At 42.4% G+C, this 5,650-nt stretch overlaps 1 non-coding gene across 1 annotated transcript; it reads right to left on the bottom strand.

Annotated features, from left to right (window-relative positions):
* Positions 1-862: 862 nt before the first annotated feature.
* LOC133813394 (small nucleolar RNA R71) lies at positions 863-969 on the bottom strand. Its single transcript, XR_009884407.1, has one exon. It is a non-coding gene; the product is annotated as a small nucleolar RNA R71 (small nucleolar RNA).
* Positions 970-5,650: the final 4,681 nt, after the last annotated feature.

Genomic DNA, 5,650 nt, shown 5'->3' with positions numbered 1-5,650 from the left:
TGTGTGGCAATCCTTGAGGAGACGATAAAAATTACTTTCATTATATTACTTGTTCAACGATTGTGTACACTTGCACACACTTAGGAAAATCTGCAACAAGTTTTTGGCGCCGTTGCCGGGGATTGCTTAAAGTCAATTATTGTAAAGTTGATTATCTTGCAATTTGGTTTAATTTTTCTTTCTTTTGTGCTAACTTGGGTGATTCTCGTGCATTTTCAGGTTTATACAGTGTATCAACGAGAATCAAGACCCTGAACTACTTCCCATTGATCTAGAAATCGAGCGCACTTTTAGAAGAAGGCGAAGAATACAAAAGTCAAAAAGGGAAGTAGTAGTGATGGATGTTGAGAAAGAGGCTCAACAGGGAGCCGCCCAGACGGCAGCTCCTCTACCGGGAGTCGCTCAAGATCCACCAGTAAATACAGCAGGAGTTGCTCAAGGGGGAGTAGCTGCCAACAATGGGCAAAATCCAATTATTGTGGCTGATGACAGAGATCGTGTTATCAGGCAATATGCTCTCCCCCTCTTTAATGTGCTCAATCCAGGCATCGTCAGATCAGAAATTCAGGCAGCCCAGTTTGAATTGAAGCCAGTCATGTTCCAGATGCTTCAAAATGTGGGTCAGTTTAGTGGGATGCCAACAGAGGATCCTCACCTTCACCTTCGCTTGTTCATTGAAGTAAGTGACTCTTTCAAGCTACCCAGAGTGACAGAGTATGCATTGAGACTAAAGTTGCTCCCATACTCCTTGAGAGACTGAGCCAGAGCTTGGTTGAACTCTTTGCCTTCTGATTCTGTGAGTACTTGGCAAGAGTTGGCTGAGCGGTTTTTGATGAAGTATTTTCCTCCCACTAAGAATGCCAAGCTCCGCAACGAGATTACTTCATTTCAACAACTTGATGAAGAATCTTTATATGAGGCATGGGAGCGGTTTAAGGAGTTGTTGCGCAAATGCCCTCATCATGGCATTCCTCATTGCATCCAGATGGAAACATTTTATAATGGTCTGAATGCCCACACTAGAATGGTGGTTGATGCTTCAGCGAATGGGGCTCTTCTTGCTAAGTCCTATAATGAGGCATATGAAATACTTGAGAGGATATCCAACAACAACTATCAGTGGCCCACTTCTAGATTGTCTACAGGTAGAAAGGTGGCTGGTATTCATGATGTAGATGCCATCACTTCTTTGGCAGCCCAAGTCTCCTCTATTTCTAATATGCTCAAGACAATGAATATGGGAATGAATCAGTCAATGGGGCAGCCCATGGGGACACAAATGGGGCATATGGAGAACATTTCTTGTGTGTATTATGGTGAGGGTCATACTTTTGATAACTGTCCCTCTAATCCGGCAGCTGTATGTTATATGGGGAACCAAAATAGGAATGGCCCTTATTCTAATTCCTACAACCCATCATGGAGGCAACACCCTAATTTTTCATGGAGTAATCAAGGAGCTGGCCCTAGTAATCCTGCAATGCCTCCAAGACCAAATTTTCCACCGGGTTACCCCCCTCAAGCACCACAATAAAGACCACAACAACAGACAATGCAATCTAGAGCATGTTGAAGGAATATATAGTGAAGAATGAAGCCATGATTCAGAACCAAGCGGCTTCATTGAGGAACTTAGAAAATCAAGTTAGGCAACTAGCTAATGAGCTTAGAAATAGACCCCACGGTACACTGCCAAGTGATACCGAGAATCCAAGGAGTATGGGGAAGGAACATTGTAAAGCTGTCACATTGAGGAGTGGAAAGGAGTTGGAGAAGGACAAGACCGAGTCTGGGCATAAGGGTGAGCCCTCTTCAATCCAAATAAATGAGGAGTTCCAAAAAGATGTTGAACTTCCTAGTGCACAAAAATCTGCCTCTGCCCAGGATACTGCAGGGATACCGCAGCATTGTCAACCAGCAAGCTCAATTTCAAAGAAGCCACCTCCATTTCCTCAACGTTTTCAGAAGCAAAAGTTGGATTCTCAATTCAAGAAGTTTCTAGATATGTTGAAGCAGTTGCATATCAACATCCCACTGGTAGAGGCACTTGAGCAAATGCCTAACTATGTAAAATTCATGAAAGATATTCTTACAAGGAAGAGAAGGTTAGGAGAATTTGAGACAGTGGCCCTACCAAGGAATGTAGCTCATTCTTGCAAAACAAGCTGCCACCGAAGATGAAAGACCCTGGGAGTTTCACCATTCCATGTACCATTGGTAATTCTTATTGTGGCATGGCATTATGTGACTTGGGTGCTAGTATAAATCTGATGCCTATGTCTATGTATAGACAATTGGGGATCAGTGAGGTCCGACCTACCACAGTGACTCTACAACTTGCAGATAGATCTCTTGCTTATCCAGATGGGAAGATTGAGGATGTCTTGGTAAAAGTTGATAAGTTCATTTTCCCAGTTGATTTCATAGTGTTGGATTATGAGGCAGACAGGGAGGTACCAATCATTCTAGGGAGGCCTTTTCTAGCTACTGGTAGAACTTTGATTGATGTGCAGAAGGGTGAACTTACTATGAGGGTTCAAATGAGCAGGTGACTTTCAATGTTTTCAAGGCTATGAGATTTCCAGATGAGGTCGAAGAGTGTTCTGTGGTTTCAGTGGTAGATTCTTTGGCTTCAAAGGAATTAGAAAACAATTTTGATGATCCTCTAGAGAGACTCTTGATGTTTGATTCACATGCAGAGGATGATGATGAATACTTGGCTTGGCTAGAAGCTAGCTCACAAGGATTGCATACAAGAAAGAATTTTGAATCTTTGGAGCTCTCCTCAAGGTCTTTCGCAGCCCCTAAACCATCAGTGGAAGAGCCTCCAGAGTTGGAATTAAAAGCTTTACCCTCACACTTAAGATATGCTTATTTGGGTAAGTCTTCCACCTTACCTATGATTGTTTCAGCTGAGTTAAGTATGGAGCAAGAAGAAAAGTTGCTGGATGTATTGAGGAAGTTCAAGAAGGCCATTGGGTGGACCATTGCAGACATAAAGGGCATTAGTCCTTCTCTATGCATGCATAAGATTCTGTTAGAAAACAATGAAAAAGGGTCTATTGAAGGGCAAAGAAGACTAAATCCTATCATGAAAGAAGTGGTGAAAAAGGAGATTATCAAGTGGCTCGATGCAGGTATTATTTATCCCATCTCTGATATCTCATGGGTCAGTCCTGTCCAGTGTGTACCAAAGAAAGGTGGGATTACAGTAGTGGAAAATGAAGACAATGAGCTGATTCCTACTAGAACCGTGACAGGGTGGCGAATTTGCATGGACTATAGAAAACTGAACAAGGCTACTCGAAAAGATCACTTCCCTCTTCCCTTCATTGATCAGATGTTAGACAGACTTGCAGGGAGAGAGTACTATTATTTTCTAGATGGATACTCTGGTTACAATCAGATTGCAATCGCTCTAGAGGATCAGCACAAGACAACTTTCACTTGTCCCTACAGTACTTTCGCATTTCGGAGGATGCCTTTTGGTCTATGTAACGCACCTGCCACATTTCAGAGATGTATGATGGATATTTTCACTGACATGGTGGAGCAGTTCCTAGAAGTATTCATGGATGATTTCTCTGTTTTCGGTGATTCATATGACGATTGCTTGAGCAACTTGGCCAAGGTTTTACAAAGATGTGAAGAAACAAACCTTGTTCTTAATTGGGAAAAATGCCATTTTATGGTTAAGGAAGTTATTGTTTTGGGGCACAAGATATCAAGGCAAGGAATTGAAGTTGACCGAGCTAAGATTGAAGTTATTGAGAAGCTCCCTCCTCCCACTTCGGTGAAGCATATTAGAATTTTTCTTGGGCATGCCGGATTCTATAGGCGATTCATAAAAGATTTCTCCAAGGTCTCTAAGCCTCTCTGCAACCTATTGAAGAAAGAGGCGCCATTCCACTTTGATGAAGCATGTTTGAAAGCCTTTGAAGAGTTGAAAGAGAGATTGATTTTAGCACCAATAATTGTAGCTCCAGATTGGGACTTGCCTTTTGAATTAATGTGTGACACTAGCGACTATGCAGTGGGAGTTTTTATGGGGCAGCGAAGAAGCAAGATATTTCACTCCATTTATTATGCTAGCCGCACTTTGACAGGTGCTCAACTTAATTATACAGTGACGGAAAAGGAACTCTTGGCTATTGTCTTTGCCTTTGACAAGTTTCGGGCTTATTTGGTGGGCACCAAAGTAATAGTACACACAGATCACTCCGCTATAAAGTACTTGATTGAGAAAAAGGATGCCAAGCCTCATTTAATTAGATGGGTGCTTTTACTTCAAGAGTTTGATGTGGAAATTCAAGATAGGAAGGGAGTCGAGAATCAAGTGGCGGATCATTTGTCAAGAGTGGAAGGTGAAAAAGGATCCAGTGTTGTAGTGTCCATCAAAGAGACATTTCCAGATGAGCAATTGTTTGAGGTCAACCACTCTCATGTTGTTCCTTGGTTTGTGGATTTTGCTAATTACTTGGTTAATGGATTGTTGCCTTCGGATTTGACAAGCCAACAAAAGAAGAAGTTTTTGCATGACGTGAGGCATTATTTTTGGGAGGAGCCATTCTTGTTCAAACAATGTGCCGACCACTTAGGAGGTGTGTTTCCGAGCAAGAGATGGAGGATATCATGCATCATTGTCACTCTTCGCCTTGTGGTGGTCATTTTGGGGGATCGCGCACCGCATCTAAGGTACTTCAAAGTGGGTTCTTTTGGCCTTCCTTATTCAAAGATGCTCATGCTTTTGTGTTGAGGTGTGATCGATGCCAAAGGGTTGGTAATATTTCCAGAAGGAATGAGATGCCCTTAACTAATGTTCTTGAAGTTGAATTGTTCGATGTGTGGGGTATCGATTTTATGGGCCCTTTCCCTCCATCTTATGGCGACTTGTACATTTTGGTAGCTGTGGATTACGTTTCAAAATGGGTGGAAGAAATTTCCTCTCCCACTAATGATGCTAAAGTTGTCATGAGGTTCTTACAGAAGAATGTTTTCACTCATTTTGGCACTCCAAGGGCAATCATTAGCGATGAGGGGACCCATTTTGTGAACAAAGTGTTGGCTAGCTTATTGGCTAAATACGATGTGAGGCACAAGATAGCTACTGCTTACCATCCTCAAACTAATGGGCAAGCTGAGTTGTCTAATAGAGAGATAAAAGGTGTCCTTGAGAAAGTGGTGAGTCCCAACCGCAAGGATTGGTCCAAGAGATTAGATGACGCATTGTGGGCTTATAGAACAGCTTTCAAGACACCATTGGGGATGTCTCCATATCGATTGGTATTTGGAAAAGCATGTCACCTGACAGTGGAACTTGAGCACCGTGCTTATTGGGCTATTCAAGCACTCAACATGGACTTGCAACTTGCAAGAGAAAAGAGAATGTTGCAGTTAAATGAATTGGAAGAGATGCGATTATTCTCTTATGAAAATGCCAAACTTTACAAGGAGAAAACAAAAAGGTGGCATGAGAAGCATATTCAGCCAAGGGTGTTCGAAGAAGGCCAGCGAGTTTTGTTGTTTAACTCGCGTTTGAAACTATTCCCAGGCAAGCTCAAGTCAAGATGGTCGGGCCCATTCTTAGTGGTTAAGGTGCATCCTTATGGAGCAATGGAATTGCGTGAAGAAGGCTCCGGAAGGGAATTCA

Source organism: Humulus lupulus, chromosome 1 (genome assembly GCF_963169125.1).
Source record: "Humulus lupulus chromosome 1, drHumLupu1.1, whole genome shotgun sequence".
Classification (NCBI taxonomy): domain Eukaryota; kingdom Viridiplantae; phylum Streptophyta; class Magnoliopsida; order Rosales; family Cannabaceae; genus Humulus; species Humulus lupulus.
This window is presented reverse-complemented; position numbering and strand designations above follow the sequence as displayed.